Source organism: Felis catus, chromosome F2 (genome assembly GCF_018350175.1).
Source record: "Felis catus isolate Fca126 chromosome F2, F.catus_Fca126_mat1.0, whole genome shotgun sequence".
In the NCBI taxonomy this organism is placed as follows: Eukaryota; Metazoa; Chordata; class Mammalia; order Carnivora; family Felidae; genus Felis; species Felis catus.
The window spans coordinates 29,035,105-29,054,652 of record NC_058385.1 but is presented as its reverse complement, the minus strand read 5'-3'; the positions used below and the strand labels follow the sequence as shown (position 1 = coordinate 29,054,652).

The 19,548-nt window shown below is 38.4% G+C and overlaps 1 long non-coding RNA gene and 1 pseudogene across 10 annotated transcripts in view; one reads left to right on the top strand and one right to left on the bottom strand.

Annotated features, from left to right (window-relative positions):
- The window catches only part of LOC102900800, a 207,721-nt gene that overhangs the window by 39,212 nt on the left and 148,961 nt on the right, over window positions 1–19,548 (top strand). For 9 of the 10 annotated variants that reach the window (XR_006592765.1, XR_006592762.1, XR_006592766.1 and 6 more), the window contains exon 5: window positions 6,078–6,316. This is a non-coding gene — a long non-coding RNA (uncharacterized LOC102900800). Of the gene's footprint in view, window positions 1–6,077; window positions 11,575–19,548 lie in introns of those variants that run through there. The other variant, XR_006592768.1, reaches the window with a different exon arrangement.
- Window positions 15,704–16,146, bottom strand: LOC101086202 (annotated as a pseudogene).

Below are 19,548 nucleotides of genomic sequence, written 5' to 3'. Positions count from 1 at the left end.
ACACAGAGCCCGACACGGGGCTCGAACTCACAAACTGTGAGATCATGACCTGAGCCGAAGTCGGATGCTTAACCGACTGAGCCACCCAGGTGCCCCACAGCAGAATTATTTACAGTAGTGAAGGCATGGAAAGAACCTAAGTGTCTATCAATTGATGAATGGATACAGACGTTGTCATGTGTATATATCTACATATGGATATGTACACACACACACAATGGAATATTACTCAGCCATTAAACAAAACAAAAGGAGAAAATCCTACCACTTGTGACAAGAAGGATGGACCTTGAAGGCTCTATTCTTTTTCTTTTTTTTTTTTTTTTTTAGTTTTTTTTGAAGGCACTATTCTAAGTGATATAAGACAGAGAAAGACAAATACTGTATGCTCACTTATACAGAGAATCTAAAAAGAAAACAAATCTCATAGAAAGAGATCAGACTTGTGGTTACCAGAGGTGAAGAATAGGAGGAGGGAGAGGGAATTGGAGGAAGGTGGTCAAAGGTACAAGCTTGCAATAATGAGATAAATAGGTACTAGGGATGTAATATACAACATAATGACTACAGCTAACACTGCTGTGTCATAGATAGGGAAGTTGTTATGAGAGTAAATCCTAAGAGTTTTCTTTTTTTCTTTCTCTTCACTTTATCTATATGAGAGGATGGTTGTTATCTGAACCTGTTGTGGTAATCATTTCACAAGATATGTAAATCAAACCATCACACTGTATGCCTTAAATTTATACAGTGATGTATATCAATTATTTCTCAATAAGACTGGGGGGAAAATAGTTAATCTCCAAGAACATGTGAATTGAAAATTTTTATGTAAATTACTTTCCATTTTTACACTACTAGCAGTTGGAAGAGACATATCATGAACAAAAACCTCAAAAGATTTACAATTGGGCACTCTTAATTGTGTTTATTCCAAACGCTTTCCACATCAAAACGGATGTTTAAAATGAATAAATTTGATATTGTGAAGTAGTCCATCTTTAGTCCTGATGTTTATTAAATAGAAAGATTCGAAAATCATCCAATTATTCTTGGAAAATGTGCATGAATGTGTGGTATTTGGAACTCTATTTTAGAACCCAAATGTCATAGACATCTGGACACAAAAATTATGCAAGAGAGACCTTTAGAAATGTGTTACTAATTATTGACTCTTCCCTGCAACAACACAACTGAGCCTTTGTTATATGTACTGTGTGCAGTACTGCTGGAGACTGGCTTTTTTCACATTATGGTTTATTTTCATAAGATATTTCTCATAACTAGCATCACAAAGCACTTCATGGAGTTAGTAAGCCTCAGAAATAAATGAATTATGTTAGCAGTAATGAATAGACAAAACAAAATCTCAGAAAAAAATTGTACAAGGAAGGAAGAGGAAGAAATAATGATCAAGCTAGCTGAAGAATTAGGCAACTAGGGAAATTCAGGACAACTAGCTATAATGGAGAGACCATGTGCAGTTGTGGAGTTAGGAGAACTGGATTCTACTACTGACTGGTCTTACAACTTTCCAAATATGTGTTTTAACTCCCTGTGCTCTGCTTTATTATCCATAACATGAAAAGATGCTGCTTTGTAGTATTTAAGGTCTCCTCCTATTGTAAAATATAGGTTATAAGAATTTAAAATACCCTGAGTTCAACTACTATTAAGTAACTAGGAACAGATCTCAGTGATAGTGTCTAAGAACCAGGCAAGATCCCCGTTCTCAGAGAGCTTAAATTGTGGTGGGGAGGGAAGACAAACAGAGCTATAAATAAAATAATCATAGCAGTAGCAGAAACTATGAAGAAAGTAAGACAAGCTCATATTCTAAAGAGGCACTGGGTGGTCTGGGGCAACATTACAGAGACAAGCAGGGAATAGCTAAGACCTAAAGAAAGAAAAGAATCCAGGTTTGTGAAATCCAAGAGCCAGGACATTCCTGATGGAAGTTACAGTGCCAGAGACCTGGGTAGGAAACAGACTAGACTTCCTTGAGAAACACAGAGAAGCCAGTAGGGTTGGAAGGTAGAAATAAGTGGAGGAAGGACAAGAAAAAAGGTAAACTAAGTCATGGATACCCTGATAGGCTATGATTGGAAGTTTGAATTAATATTTTAAGTGCAGTGGGCAACACCTGGAGGAATTTAAGCTGAAAAGTGATGTGATCTAATTTATTTAAAAATATCACTTTGGCCACAGTGTTGGGGCTTGATTGCAGATGGCCAAGTGAAAGCAAAGAAATCCAATTTCAGAGGCTATTATAAAATGCCAGATGAGAGATAATGGTAACTTGGACTAAGATGAAGAGGGAGAGGCCTGAAACGTGTTGAGTGGTGATGTATTGGTCTAAATCCTTGTGTTTAAATGTCTTCAGTGTTAATGTGATACTTTAGAAGCTGGCTCAGATTAACTCATAAATTTTGTAACCGTGATTTAAATTCAATGAAAAATGAAGGACGTCATCTAGGATAAGAATAATGCCAAATAAATGTCATTTGCTCTGAAAACTTCTGTACTGAATTTGGTGCTATTCATATTTGGGGCTTTGCAGTCAGGTTTGCAAATAAAGAAAAACAGTGTATTTAGAAAAAGAAGTCAGGGGTACCTGGATGTCTTAGTTGGTTAAGTTTCCAAATTTGGCTCAGGTCATAATCTCACAGTTCATGAGTTCAAGCCCCACATTGGGTTCCACGTTGGTAGCACAGAGCCTGCTTGGGATTCTTGCTCTCTCCTCTTTATCTGCCTCTCCCCCATTGATGCTTTCTCTCTCTCTCAAAATAAATAGATAAACTTTTAAAAAAATGTTAAAAAAAAAGAAAAAGAGATCCAATATCTTTACTATAGTTTGATGATTAGCAAGGATTCAAGTAAATACTGCTAATTATATATTTTTAAATATATGAATTTATTCAGTAGTTTATTTTTGTGAAGCATTATAGTAGGTATTTCCAGAGGATGGTCTCCTTACTTTGGACGATTCCCCTAAACCAATTTGGTGGTAATTAAATAACTGGAACTATCCTTAAAAATATATAAAACATATCAGTTTCTACTGCTGTTTCATTACATTTGTAAAGTAATACAGAAAAATACACTGGCCAATAACAGTAGAAAATCAAGAGATGTACTCAATTTGTAGAGAGCTAAAGATAAAGGATGTTATAATTGCCTTTTTCTTATTTAAAGATACTAGCATGCTAAATCAATATGTATAATATAAACATAGATATTTCCTAGGTTTAAAAAATGTCATTTGTAGGCTGTTTACTTAAAACTTGGGACTAATTTTCCCATAGAAATAATATAGCCTCCCAGGCCAGCCCAAAACGTCTGTTTAACCATTGTAGAGTCAAATATTAGTGAGTGGGACCATAAGTTAAGGTTACAGGAAGCATAAGGGCCTCCTTATGCAAGAGGAATATGAAGAATAAAAATATTTCTGTGCTTTCTCTTGTTATAGGCATAAATCTGGAAAATTTTGCCATATAGTAATATTGAGACTCTGCCATCTCCTTCTGTGCAACTCTCTGCCCTTTAAAAACACTGTACTCTTATGTTACTTGGACACCCAATATTGTGTACTACCCAAATTGCTCTTTATCCTCAAATTATCTGCCTCTTCTTCTTGCCAGAATTATTCTGATTTTTCTTCAGTGTCATTTAAAAGTTAGGAAAGCAACTCTCCCTCTCTCTCTCTCTCAAAATAAAATAAACAAACATTTAAAGAAAAAGTGGGGCGCACTCAGTTGGTTAAATGTCCAACTCTTGATTTCAGCTCAGGTCATGATCTCACAGTTTGTGGGATTGAGCCCTGTGTTGGGCTCTGTGCTGACACTGTGGAGCCTCCTTGGGATTCTTTCTCTCCTTCTCTCTCTCTGCCCCTCCCCCACTCATGCTTGCTCTCTCTCTCTCTCTCTCTCTCTCTCTCTCAAAATAAAATAAACATTAAAAAAATAAAATTAAAAATATATAAAAATTAGGAAAACAATCTGATTAAACAACATATTAATTTATAAATGGCTGGTCAATAAGTAAACTTTAGAACTATGTATACCTTATAAATGGATGCCTATTAACCTCAGTGACTCCCTAACCTAAATTCAGGCAATCTAACAAAGTAAAAGGATTTTACACAATCTGAGATAGCATATATTAAAGGGAAAAAGAACGGAGCTGCATAATTTTTCCTACTTTCTTTATGTCCAGAGTCTCAACTTCTGTAACAGCTCCACGTACAAATTCCTTCATGCATTTTAACCAAGGTAATCTTTATTACAGTTCTATGGGTGGGTATGTCCTAGTTGCAGAAGAAATTGATGTATCTCTATTCTTCTCTGGCATATATCAAGGGTCCATCCCCTTAGAATACACCCCTGGTGAGATTTTCCCCAAGCAGGGCTAAGCACCAATCTTACACCTCATCTAAAAAGTCACCTTGTACCCACCGCTCAAATAGTCCTGGAAATCTTTAATGTTTTCTATAAAGTTTTCCTAGTCTGGTCAGAGAACAGTAATTGCATACATGGTGTCACTCTGTCTGGAATCGAGAACACCTATGGCTATGCTTCCTATTTGGTGAGACGGAGTAGAAAGAGTTCTAGTTCAGTTTTTGTGCTGATGCTGTCAATAGCTTAAGCAGATCATTTCCATTTTATGCATCTCTCTTTCCTCATCTAACTGGAAGATGGATGTGTGTGTGTAGGGGGTTATAAAGGGTATATAATACCTGTTGATCTTCTCTACCAAACTGATGTCCAGATCAGAAAAGATGATGCATTTGAAAACTCTTTGAATAAGTAGAAAGCACAGTGATTCTAAAACACAACTATTTTTTTTAATATAATTTATTGTCAAGTTGGCTAACATATAGTGTATACAGTGTGTTCTTGGTTCTGGGGGTAGATGCCCGTGATTCATTGCTTACATACAACACCCCCAGTGCTCATCCCAACAAGTGCCCTCCTCAATGCCCATCACCCATTTTCCCCTCTACTAGACCTGCTCCCCCATCAACCCTCAGTTTTTTCTCTGTATTTAAGAGTCTCTTATGGTTTGCCTCCCTTTCTGTTTGAAACTATTTTTTCCCCTTCCCTTCCCCCATGGTCTTCTGTTAAGTTTCTTAAGTTCCACATATGAGTAAAACACAACTATTTGTTGAACTCTCGCTATGTCCAGGCACTGTGCTCAGTACTTTCCTATACTTTATATCATTCAGTCAACAAACAAGAAGGTATTAGAAACCCCATTTTACGGAGGAGTGATTGGAGGCCTAGATCAGTTAAATGCCAAAGGTCCAAAAGATATTGTCACATCAGTAGTCACATGGCAAGTAATTTGGAAAGCTGGACTGTGAGCCCAGGCCTATCGCTCCAATGCCTTTGTCTTCACCACTGGATTATATTGCCACACATTCTACACATGTAAGTCAGTATTATCTGCCTCATCTACTTTTATGAACCTTAAATACACTTATCCCTAAAACATACATTCTGAATCCAATTGACTAATTTTATAGTGACTCACTCTCCTTATTTTGCTGTTCGTGTATTGCATGTCAGTGTACTCTAAAATTTTCTTTAAGGCCCATTTTCTTTTGTGCTCTTTTTATAGTTCCTAATGCAAATGTATAAGCAATCTTTCTGACTATTTTATGATGAGGAGGAAGAATCAAGAATCTAGATCAGGGGAAGGTGAATGAACCTATTGAAAAGGGTCCATAAAACAAGTGATCCTCACAGAAACAGCTGGAAGTTTTAATAAGTGGCCAGCTATAGTATAGTTAAGCGCCAAAATATGCTAATATTGTGTAAAGATAATTTTAAAAGTTGTGTGTGGGTAGTGAGTTGTGAGTCACATACTGAAAGAGGCTTAGCTTTTTCTTTTCTATTATATAAATAATTGGAATCACATTTCAGAAAAGTGCCCAAAATAGAGCAACTAGGATTAAAACCTTTAAAAAATACATTGAATAATTTCTTTTTTCTTGGAAGCTGACACTGGTTTCAATCTATATAGTAGATCAAAACCTACTTTTATACTCAAAAGTATCTTTTATCTCTGTTATATAGGTATGAAACATAATGCAGATAATGCACAAGTTATGTCCTTCAAGGCCATGAATGATTGTGGCCAACCTTGGAAAAGAAGTCAGGCATCCCATGAGTAGAATTAAAAAAAAAAAAAAATGAAGTCAACTCCTGAGCCACACAGAGAATACCTGCATACACACTCTTCTGAGCTTCTGCAACCACGGAAAACCACGGGGGAGATCATGTGAACAGAGAGCCTCTCTTCCTAGCCTCTGGCAGTGAGTAATTTTTCTACCCAATATAACTTTATGAAGGTCACCTCCCATCTTCTGCTTTTGAGTAGAGGCAGAAAGAGAAGTGTTTTGAAGGGTCAGTATGAGAAAGATTCAGCTCTTCATATTTAATTTTACCTCTTCCTTTTCAAAACATTATTTTGGGACTATAGCTGTTAAAACCATCATGTGTCAAGTATAGTCAGTATCTAGGGGACTACCGTTAGGTGCTTCCAGAATGCCATTGTCTGAGAACAAAAATCAGAAAGTATGAAAGTATGGCAGATGAGACCTGTCACCTATAGATGAGATAAATAATAACTGTATGCCTGAGAAAACTGTGACTACGTCTTATCCAGGGTGATTGCCTTATTCCCTGGTCTACCTGTAATGTGATTAAGAGGAAGTGAAAATCATAACTAGGATAACAAGCCCAGGCCAGGACAAAAGGCCAAGGAGCGAACATCAAGAGTGAGAGGGGTGAGTTCTGAGGTCGCCTTATTATGCCCTGTCAAAACAAAACAAAAACAAGTGAAAATTGCAAGCAGAAAGCAAGAATCTAGGCATCAGGAAAGACCAAACCCATCCCCCCCAAACAGAGAGTTGGTAGTATTTCTCCTGCATTGGTCAGGAGAAAGTCATTTACCCTACCAGACGCAGTGCGTCCAGGTCCCGGAGAAGAAGTGTGCTCTGTTAACAGCAAAGTCAGGGATGGTTCATTTGGCTTTTTTCTAGTCTGGAAGAAACATCTCATAAGACTGGCAGTTTCCCTTTCCTATGACTCCACACTTAACATATGGCCCTCTGATTTCTAATTTTGCCTCCTGTTCAACAGGAGTGGATAGGAATAGTAAGGTCTCTAAACACATCTATATCTTTTATTGTTAATTAATACATTTGCATTTTGTTTTATATCTCAAGCTTTTATAATATGACTTCTGAGGTTAATAGCTACACCAAATAATTTAGTCAATTCAAGTTCATTTTCAAAGTCAAATTTCTTGGGCACACTAGACATATCTGGACTAAAACCCAAAATATGTGATTTAAGCAGAATAAGGCAAATAAGTTGGTCAGCTAGCTTTTCTCTATGATTCCTTTGTGCCATACTGTTATAAAACTCCAACAATAGGAAGAAGATTTTTGTGGTTGATAAAACCATTTTTTGTACTTACTTCATAACTGAAGATAAAGAATGGGCAAATGCTATTGGTGACAGAGGCAATGAAGCTATTTCAACTCCAAGCATCTGGCTTTTGAAATCATTTGCATGAGAGTTAAAAGATTTTCAAGTTGTGTGCATACCCAATATCATTTAACATAGCTAAAGACTATTATCCAGTATTGAGGAATACGGTCATTCCTTAAATTATGTGTCCTATTTCATGTTAGGCATTGTGTGCAATGTCTGGAAATCCGAACTGAGCAAGGCATACAAATAAATAACTAAAATTATCAGCGATGAATTGTGAGATAATGTTCAAGGTGTAGTGATGGCAAGGGACAGAGAAATTCCTGCTCCTGGGGTGAAGAAAGCTCCCTTTGAGCTAGGTTTTGAAAGAAATGCAATGTATTGCTCTCTTGGCCCAGGAGGAGAAAGGGAATCCAGGTAGGAGAAAAGGCTGGAAAGCAAAGTTTGGAAAGTATGAAACAGGTTGGTTTGTACAGCACATTGTTAAGCAAGGAAAAGAGACAGGAGGTTGCCTGCTAATGACTTAATCAACTGGGTGTGGGAGGGGTCGTTGGTGACATTGAAAACAGGGAAACAGCATGACCTTAAGAAAAGTATAATTGTGATGACAATGAGGCAAAGGGGAGCAGGAGAGAGTCCAGGTCTTGAATTAAGGCAGTTGTAATATGACTGAAAAAGAAAAGGCAGGTTTGAGAATGGTTTGGCAGCTAGAATCCGTAGGGCTTTGTGACAGATTGTGTTTGGGGGCGAGAGAAGGAGGAACTAGCATAATGCCCAAATTACTGGCTTTGGAACATAGGGATCTTTTATTATATCTTTCTCTAAACCATTATACATTATTCATTGTGACATTGAAGATGTGCCTGCGTAGTGAAACATCATTCGTTTCAACTAAGGGAATCCCTAGATTAGAAATCAACCCCACCTACTCCCACCCATGCTTTTCCTGTCCATTTTATGCTTTTCTCAGGAAGCTATGAGATCTGGCTCCAGACAAAAAACAAAAAACAAAAACAAAAACAAAAAACAAACAAACAAAAATATGTATAATTAAAACAGACCTATTGTCCTAAAGAAAGAAATATGAAAGCCAGAAGATACAGTTAAACCCATTTGGAATGCTTAGAACTATGTGTCCATGGCTTTATCACAGACTGTAGCTGTACTCTTCGTGTTCAGCTCTGCCTGGTTTTCATTAAGCAAAGAAACTGGCTTTCAATAGCAAAAATGTAAAAACTCATTAGGTTTCAGGATAACCAGAGACTTGTGCTTGAAAATTTAGATGTATATTAACAAAATTACGTCTTGACTTTTTCTACCAGATAAAAAAATGAAGCAAATATGTATTATTCTAAATATGTATCACATTTTCATATTAAGGATATTTGAGAGTTAAAAAATTTACATGAATATTGTTCCTCAAATTTTGCTCAAAGTGTCCTAGTGCTTCATGTCTCACCTCTTGTGTGGCCATTAGGGAGGGATTCTAGCGTAGTTGTGCTCAGTAAGCTAAGCTCTGGAGTTAGATTGCCCAAGTTCAAATGCTGGCTCTGTCATTTAGGTCTTTGGGCAGTCCATCAGCTGCCCCTTTTATCTTGTCACACACACATGAAACTGATAATATCAACATGATTTTGAGTAGAGCCCAATTCTAACATAGAAATACTAGGTAGGATTTGACTTCAAGAAACGTATGATCTAATTCAGTATTTCTCAAGCTTCATTGGGTGCTAGAATCAACCGGGGGAGTTTATTAGGACACAGATTGCTGGGCCCACCCCTAGATTTTCTAATATAGTAGATCTGGGGTGGGGATCAAAAATTTGCATTTCTAGCAAATTCCAGGTGGTGGTCTGGGGCCCATACTTTGAGAAATACTGATCTAATTGAGAAGGGAATTCATTGAGAAAGAAACAGATGAGATATAATAGTACTTAGAAAACATGAACACACTGTCATAATTTTGTTTAGAAAGCTCAACTATGTACACAGGGAAATCCAGGGGCTGATGAACCATTCATTTAAGTGAGAATCACTAACTTTGTTTTATTACTAGGATGACCTTGAGTTTCTATCATTGTAGGAATGTAGCCTCATATTTGTAGTGTGTGCATTAGCCCCACTCAGAGAAACCATACTTCAACTTGCCAACTTGCCTTTTCCAGTATTTCGGGGTTTTATGCTTGAACCTGAACCATACCAAACCATGAACCATTAACTGGAATATAGCAGGCTAATTTGTTGAACTCCAGAATTCCCAAATACCCTTTCCTTCAAGTGTGAACCAAATGAAAGAGATTGTTAAAAAAAAAAAAAAAAAAAGTGAACTAGTTCAGATTAGAAACAAATCTTTTAATTTTTTAAAACAACTGAAATGCAAGATCATATTTCCTAACATACCAGTTCATTAAAAACAAAATGAAATAAAACAAAGCTCTGTTTAACATACTCTCATACTAAGTAATGTAGTTGACTAAAATGCTGAAATAGTAAAGCCCCGTAAGAGTCTGGGTCCCAGCAAGAAAGAGCATTCCACTTAAAGGGTTCAAATCAAGACATGTTAATGAAACAACTCCTTAGCGTGATGTGGGAAGGGAGTTAAGGAAACAAAAGAGGGATGTTGGGGTACCAGAAGACTGGCAACCGTAGAAAGTTGTTACCAAGGGGGCTAAGAGGCTGAAGAATAAAATGGTGTTTACTGAACCTAGGGAGAAGAGGAACCATGGAAAAGAGGCTGTCAGGCAGGAAATTTAGTCTTGGGGAACAGCCCCCCATCCCCCACCCCTGCCATACACCACAACATACATAAATTAGAATAGGGTTGCTAAATCAAGAAGGAAGCGGAGAAGAAATACCCCAGCATCTCTCTCCTCCCAGCTTCTGGGGACTTCCTGGTGCCACCCCCTGTCTGAACTGAAAGTCTGGTGGCTGGAGCCCCAGTGTCTGATCTACGGGAGTCAGCTTCCTGGTAGGGCAGGGCAAGGCAGGTGTTGGAGGACAATGGAGACTGACCAGCACAATCCCCCTTTTTTGCTAAGTAAATGCTAGATGTTAGATGAAATATTAGTAACCGAGTTAATGTGTGTAAAGTTCTTAGAAAAGCCCTGGCAATGAAGAAACATCATACTCTGAAAGTTAGCTATTATTGCTGCTATAGGCTGGCAGTGTTTTGTGGATAAGGAAATTAAGGCTCACAGACTTCAAGCAACTTTTCCTTGGTTAGCACTAGGTACAGAGCCCACACTCAAATCCAGGTTTTCAGATTCCAGTTTTGTACAGATTCTGCTATGAGAATTGACTATTGCAACATATAAGTTATAAGATAATGTGTTGCATGCGTAATTAATTTTATCATTTCTTACAGAAAAAAGCATCTTTACTCTCTTGACCTGACTGATGAAATCTGAAACCAAACTAACACCTTATGAACATACATAAAAATAAAATAAAATGAGCTATTATTTCAAAGATAATTCTTCACATGCAATAATAACAATTGTAGTAATAGTAATAGTTTGTTAAACTTGTTGAATGTTTATTTTGTCTAGTACTATGCTATTTTCTATATCTCGTACTAACATAACCACTAATCTCTGTCACTTATTTTTTTTAAATATAGTTGACACACAATATTACATTAGTTTCAGGCGTACAACATAGTGATTCAACATGCTTTGCTCTCCGTAAGTGTAGCTACCATCTGTCACCATACAACACTATTACAATACCATTGACTATATGCCCTAGGCTGTGCCTTTTATCCTGGTGACTTCCTCATTCCATAACTGGAAGCTTGTATCTCTCATTCCCTTTTACCCATTTTGCCCATTCCCCCACCCCACCCTCAGTGTCATCCATTTTTGATTTCCTGTCCTGTTTTTCTTTTTTTTTTAACTTGGAAATAATACATTTGGAGGATTTTGTAATTAATGAGTTAATTACACTCACTCTGCTGACCCTTGTCTGACCATTTAAGGTTTTATACAATTTAAAATGTGATATATATAGTATCTCCTAAAAAAAAAAAAAAACCCTCCCAGAAAACAGTATTCTACCCCCCTGTAACTGTTGGAGAATGTATTCATCCCATTATCCTGCCATGATACAAAATTAGCCCTACACTCACAGGCATGAATTGGCCATGCATTCAATATTTGATTTCATGAAATAAGATATCTTGAAAATAAACATAGTTAGCTTCTTATTTGTGTCAGGTCAGCTTTTTTGGCAACAGATTTTAGACAAGGAGATACCATTTACCCTTAGGTCTTTGCATTTTAGGGTTTTTTAAGTTATTTTTTAATGTTTATTCATTTTTGAGAGAGAGAGCATGAGTGGGGGAGGGACAGAGGGAGTGGGACAGAGGATCCAAAGCTGGCTCTGCGCTGACAGCAGCAAGCCCAATGTAGGGCTCCAGCTCAAGGAACCGTAAGATCATGACCTGAGCCCAAGTCAGACACTCAACTGACTGAGCCACCCAGGTGCCCCTATTATTATTTTTTTAGTATTTATTTATTTTTGAGAGAGAGAGCATGAACGGAGGATGGCACAGAGAGAGAGAGAGAGAGAGAGAGAGAGAGAGAGAGAGAGAGAGACAGAGGATCCAAAGCCGGCTCTGTACTGATTGATAGCAGAGAACCTGATATGGGGCTCAGACCCATGAACCATGAGATCATGACCTGAGGTGGAGTGGGATACTTAACCGACTGAGCCACCCAGGCACCCCTGCCTTCTAAGTTTTTAGATTTTTAGTTCAAAGAAGCTGAAAAATCACATGTACCTTTTCAGTCAAAGAAACAAACAAAAAATGTTTTTTCTGTGGGGTTGACGTTCACCCTATCACACTATCTGTCAACTTTTCTCTGATAATTGGAGCAATGATCAGACAAGGGCATTCTGACCCGTGGTTCATCATGAAATTTAGGTTCTCTCTTGGCAGTCAGGTTTCAGAGTTGACACTAAGAGTCTGTGTAGCAATAGCATTAGAGAGATGACTGTACTTTGAAAATCAACCACAGGAAAGAAAATAATCTTAGATGTTCACTCTGGGCTTCACTTTTGATTTTGTTGTCTACTTACAGCATGAGTTGGCCCAAGAGAAATTACTTAATTACAGTATAAGCTGAACCATATGAAATTCTATTTGGCCAACAGTTGGTTGCTAAATGCCGGTTTGACATTGGGCAGCAATGTCATATATGGTTTGTCCTAATAGTTCTGGTGCTGATTGAAGCAGTCTATGCCCATGAAACAGTGACATTTCATTTACACCCTCTTTTAAAATTCACACAGTTGGCATGGGGTGCCTGGGTGGCTTAGTCAGTTGAGCATCTGAGTCTTGATTTCAGCGCAGGTCATGACCCCAGGATTGTGGGATCAAGCCCCACTTTGGGCTTTGAGCTGAGCATGGAGCCTGCTTGAGATTCTTTCACTCCTTTCTTCTGCCCCTCTTCCCTGCTCACTTACTCTCTCTCTAAAATTAAAAAAATAATAATAAAAATAAAATTCATACCGTTGGTAAACATATTGCCTTTGCATATTCTCCAAATGAGGGTCACCTTTAATTTTTTTTCCCTTTTGTTGAAGATTTCAGGAAAATATGAACATCCAAGAACTCTGTGCAGTTGAGATCTTAAGGTGCTTATAAAGAGTTCATATGTGTAAAATGTCTAGCCAAATTCCTGGCACATGGTTGGTGTTCAGAATAATTGAGTGATTAGGTCACTAGTCTGAGTATATCTAATCGCAATATAGTAGCATATTGTGATATGGTCTTTACTGGTTACACATGCTGTTATACACATTATTTTACTTAGAGTGAACTTTCCTTAAAAACCCATTCCCAACACATTCAACTGGCATGCCAAATCTTATTCCAAGTTTAAAAGATAGCATTGCACTATTGTATAAATACTCTTCAGACAGCAGAAGTGAAAAAGAAAAGGAAAGGATTTTTTGTGCATTTGCAAAAACTGGATATTAGAAAATGTCATAGTTATGTTTGCTTTTTCTGGTGAGTTTGGGAGGTGATTTCTTACACACAGATATCTGTCTTAGGGTGAACTTGAAGAATTGACTTATGTGATTAACAAGGAAAAATCAGTATTTATAAACATGGAGAGTTTTGAAGAGTATAAGATACTGATTTTATGGCATTATACTCAAATTCTCACTTATTGTCTATACCCAAATTCTTACAATTTGACAAGTTCATTACCATCCCTGTAAGTTATTTTCTCTTTGATGTTACTATCACTGCCCTTAATTACAGAGGAAAATGTGTGATGCAACAGGCAGATGGGTAGATGAGTCAGCTGGCCGTGACAGCTGTACACATGGTCCGCAGGTGTTTGTTTGGCTTTGGTATACTGCATAGGCAGAAGTTTTTAAAGGGTCCCACACAACTTTAAAAATCAATTTTCTTATGCGGTTCCTTTGTACCAATCACATCTATAGAACAGGTCCTAAATCCTGGAAGTTTTAACCCCCAGAATAGAGGAAGTTTGGTGATGTCCTGAGCAGTTTGGACCCAAGACAGATCCCAGGGCTTTACATGTGCAGATTTACAATACCGATTAGATTCAGCAGGACTGTGGCTTAAGCACTGCATATTTAATAAGTTCATAGGGGGTCCCAATGATGCTGCCCAACAGACCACACTGAGTAGCAAAGAATGAGACATTTTCACTTTGTTGACCTACTAGTATCTCAGAAGTAATGAAGCTGAGCTCAAACTTACCATCTTCCTCCCCAAATCAGACAGTCTTCCTCTTGAGTTGTCATTAAATTTTACCTTATTAATTGTCCACCAAGCCTCGGAGTAATGTGAGGCTCCTTCTTAGGCCTCCCGCCATCACATCCAAATCAGGTTTGAAGTTCTGATTCTTCTCCTGTGTCTATTAAGCCCATCCCTTACTTTTCATTCTGCTGCCACTACCTGGACCAGACTTTCTTAACTGCTCTGCCAGCACGTCTCCATTCAACCAGCTCAGCTCCATGCACAACTGCGATTCTAAATTTTTTTTTTTAATGTTTATTATTTGAGAGAGAGAGAGAGAGAGAGAGAGCGCAAGCAGGGGAGGAGCAGAGAGAGAGGGAAACACAGAATTGGAAGCAGGCTCCAGGCTCTGAGCTGCCAGCACAGAGCCCGACATGGGGCCCAAACCCACAGACCGCCAAGATCATGACCTGAGCCAAAGTCAGCCGCCCAACCGACTGAGCCACCAGGCACCCCAACACAACTGCCATTCTAAAGCAGTGCTTATTTATAGTAATATTCTGCTGAAAGCCCATCTGGAACAGAGGCGAGAGTCCCTGGAACTCCAAGCCCCACACTCTTGCCCTTCTTTTTCCATTCTTATCTCCTTTTGTATGTTCTTATATGTGAACCTTATGGATTACCTGAATACTTTTGGTGCTTTCGGTTCTCCTGACTGTCCCAAGTTCCTGTGTTACTTTAAGTGTCATATGAATGGACATTCACCACTTAAAAAAAGAAATCCAAGCTTAAATTTTTAATGAATAGGCTAATAACAACGACAGAAGAGCATTCCTTGGGCTTCTGTTCCCATTGTACAGTCCACAACCAAGCAGGTGTCCCACTGCAATTATTTTTCTTGTTTCTGTTTTACACCAAGCTTCTCCCTAGGAAGGATGTGCCTTGTTCATTTTTGTATTTCCAGCATTGAATGTAGTGTGTAGTACAAGGCAGGCATTCAGTCAGCAGGATCCAGGGTCTAGAGCCTGAAGTTTATACAATATAGGGTAAGAAATAGAATTGAGGGGTGCCTGGGTGACTCAGTCGGTTAAGCATCCGACTTTGGCTCAAGTCATGATCTCGCTGTTGGTGAGTTTGAGCCCCACATCAGGCTCCGGTGTTGACAGCTCAGAGCCTGGAGCCTGCTTTGGATTCTGTGTCTCCATCTCTCTGTCCCTCCCCCACTTGCACCCTGTGTCTCTCTCTCTCAAAAATAAACAAACATTAAAACATTAAAAAAATAAATAAAACATTAAAAAAAAGAAATTGAATTAAAAAATTTCTCTAAATTTTCAAAAACATATCATCTTGAGAAATACATTGCTAGATCCCTTATAGGATCTTGGAAGGGGGTCTTGCAAATTGGGGGGCAGCAGCAGGGGGGTAGGAGATCCCAAAGCTTAAACTCCTGTAGCCCTGTGGTATAGCCACCTCTGCTCCATAATTCTTTTCTTCTGTTGGGTTAGTATTATTTTAATGAAAGAAAGATTGAGTGGATTTTTTCCATGTACAAGTCATCTTTTAGTAGGTATTAACTCTAAATTAGAATATGTAAGGATTCAAGAGTGCCAGGCAAAGATCATGGTCAGGAATGCAGAATGTGCCTCCATGCTGGGCCCTCTTCAGTGGTACTTGCCTAGCCACTCCTGTTTGAGTTCCTTGTAGCAACGACAGTAGTTGAAAAGCACATAAGCTGCCAGCACCATAGAAATCCCAGTGATACCCCTTTCTTCAGATTGACATACTTGATGTAATACCAGTAGTAACCTCTTTGAAATGCTCCAGCAGCACCTTTGGGGTGAAATCCCACATCATTATCCAGCTCGGCAGCCCTCCTAGTTTGACATCCATGGGCTTCTTCTCCTTCCCGGGTACAGATGATGCCATCTTGGAGTCTGGGGTGCCTGCTCTCAAGACTGAGTGGATCTTGTTGATTCATTCGTAATTTTCACATCTGTGACCTTTCATGTTTTTCTCTCTGAGCGTGGGACACCTGGGATACATCTGAGGGTGTTTTGCTTTTAGGAAACCAACTCCTTTTAGGTTGCATGCTCCAAGGGCACTTGCATTTCCTGGAGTTTGTAGGAATTTCAGATACCTCTGGGATTATTCTTTAACAGCACAACTTTCACTAACAAATATTCTAGTGAAGGGGCACCTGGGTGGCTCAGTCCGCTCAGCCTTTGAGTCTTGATTTCTGCTCAGGTCATGATCTCACGGTTGTAAGATCAAGCCCTGCCATTGGGCTCCTTGCTAACAGCCTGGACCGTGCTTGGGATTCTCTCTGCCCCTCCCCTCCCCTGCTCTCACTCTCTCTCAAAATAAATAAACGTTAAAAAAAAATGTTCTAGTGAAGCCAGCAGATTTCAAACTCTGTTTGTACTTTGAAATGGAAACATTGCCTTATAATGCCACTATTCCCTAAGTCTTTCAAAATGTGTTCCAAATATTTCCTTCTAATTGGAAACTTCCCTATGAAATCATAGACTTTGAATTCAGTTTATATTCTTTTTGATGGTTTTCAAGGGCACATTCCTTATAGCTAGTTTTACAATAAGGAACACTTCTTATAAAAATATGCAACACCTTTGTAGTTTCATGTAATTAAATATGTGTATATTTAATTAATATATACACACACATATATGGTACATTTCATATATATATTTCACTTTTTATGTATTTCTGAAAAAGTCACTGAGATTCATTCATGTTTCCTATTTGCGTGAATAGGGAGTGGTTAAAAGGTACATTGACCAATATCTCCCTATCTAAAGTTGGTTCCCCTCCCCCGGTTACCCTATTGTCACCCTGTTTGTGGCATTTATAGCATTTACACTGCACTGTTACTGTTTTGCTGATATCTTTGTTTACTGTGTATTTAGGCACATCCTAGATGATGGGTAAATATTCTTCAACGTAGACTCTTTTTTAATGACACTACTGGTTGCAAGGACTGTTCTTTTTCCCACCAGGTCTTTAGATGCCAGGTCTGCAAAATGCTATATGAGAAGAGGACCACTCCCCCTGGTTGATTCTTGCATGCTTATCACATCAACTCCAAAGGGCTAAATTTTTGAGAACCTCTCAGCCCCCTTCTCTTCTCAGCTGGCAGCTAACCCCCTCCCTTACCCTTCTGCTGCCTCCTGTCTTCCACTTTAGATCTGCCCTCTGACTAAATCAGCCTGGTGGTCCTTGGCTGCCTTGTTCACCTCATTTCCCCTGGATTGCTTTTCAAACTCTTCTCAAACTCTTGACTTGCCCATGTGGAGTAATGATTTGAATGATAATTCTCCTTTTCCATTGGCCATGTGATCTTGGTCAGACCTCTCTGAACCTCAGTTTCTTCATCTGTAAAATGTAGATATTAAGAATACCACCAAAGGTAGTATCTCCTAGTTGGACTTCATAAATGACAGCCATCATTGTTGTTTTTGTTATTAATTTCTTTCAGGCTTCACCTCTTTGGCTTATCTCCAATAATTATTAACAATTACTGATAATTTGAAAATAATCAGAATCATGTTGCATTTGTATGTTTTACTCTTGAGTTAGATTTAAGCTCTTTGGAAAGAAGTCTTCTGTTACTGCTTTAGGTATACTGCTGTGGGCACCGTGTACCTAAAGCAGTGGTTGCCTGCGACGGAATTAATCCACAACGCTTGATGTTTCATCCAGAGAAAGTGCAAAGTGTATCTTCTGCCTATCTGTGGATGTTCTGCTTTTGCTGTCTGTGTAGTATAATGTAGGTGCCTCTTCTATATTTGAGGCCTTCCAGAAGCTTTCCCCAGTGAAGCTTTTAATAAAGGGAGAAACCGTTTACATGTCTACTTTCTATAGGATTTTTTCCCAATTTTTAAATTATTTAACGATTTTTAATTTCAAATTGTGTTTACAGTTTCAAAGCCTAATGCACAGGGACAATAGATGACCCTGTAACCTGGAAACAAGATGGTCTTCAGAGAACTAAACTGGGATCAGCAAATCTGTAGAGTAGATGATAGAATTAATCCAGCCTAGATGATGATCAGTGAATATAAAGTTGAAAGCATTAGGGAACAGTCAGATTTTGATCAAGGGGCAAGCAGGGAAGAGGAGTTGAAAGCTGTTACCTAATCAATTATTTTATCCACTAACAAAAAAAGAATGTGTTAATTAAGAACTGGCAAGAGGTGGTGTATATGGAATCCTAAAGAAAGAAAAAGTAAGATTTGAGGCACAGTTAATAAAGTATTCTTTTGGAAGGATAGTCAAGAGATATAAAACTGATCATGCAGGAATTATAGACACACTCCATACGTGGGTCAGAATAGCTTTGAAATTTACATGGTCGACATAAACTACCCCCAAGATCACCCATCTCTCTTGCTCTCAAAGCAACCTAGGAACCTTCTGAGGATTAATTCAGCCTCCATTAACTCATATGCTCTCTAGAAAATTACCTTCCTTCATTGGAAATTTACACTGAGACTTAACCGTAAGTTCCTTACAGGGACAGATCCAGAATTTGTGAGGGACAGATCCAGAATTGTAAACATTTTTAGAATTAGGGGGGCTCTTTTTGAGAAAAAAAAATATAAAATGGCAAATATGAAATTGCTTCCAGGGTATTAAAAGGGACCAGTGTAATACATACCTGAAACTTCGCCTTAGTCAGCATCAAAATAAAGGCATTGAAGTTGGATTAGTGCAGGTTCTGAGTGCCCATCAGCTCTGAGGACAGTCCTTCAAAGCTGAGGGCCAGACCCAGGGAGCCCCTCAGCAGCACTCCTCTTACTCTCTCCCACAGAACTCATAGTCTTAATAATAAAAATTACAACAAAGGAGTCAAACTCCATACTGCTTCTTAAAAGGATTTTGGCACTTTAACTTATGACCCTTTCTACCTATATTATAATCCTGTTGAAAAATATAGAAACTCTCTCCCATTTCTTACCTCTTCCCAGATTTTGTCTAGTTTTCTGTATTCCAAATACATAGCAATGTTACATAAAGTATAAAAAGAGAAATCTGTAAGGATATATTACTGTGCCCAAGACAAGATTTAAATGTCTGTGGGCCAAAAATGAGAAGAAAACTTAGAACAGTGAGCATGATAAAGCTGTGGCCTGACACATTCTAGGTCTGCTACTAAGCAGGTCAGGCCAGGACTGTGATTCTTATATGGTAACAGAGAATAAGGATGGCCCCCATCTGAGGTAGTGGGGAAGTATTAGATTTTCAGCTTTTAAAGCCTTAGGCTGGAATAGGGCTCCAATGTTCTTGAGAGGAGGCTAACAAAATCTGTAG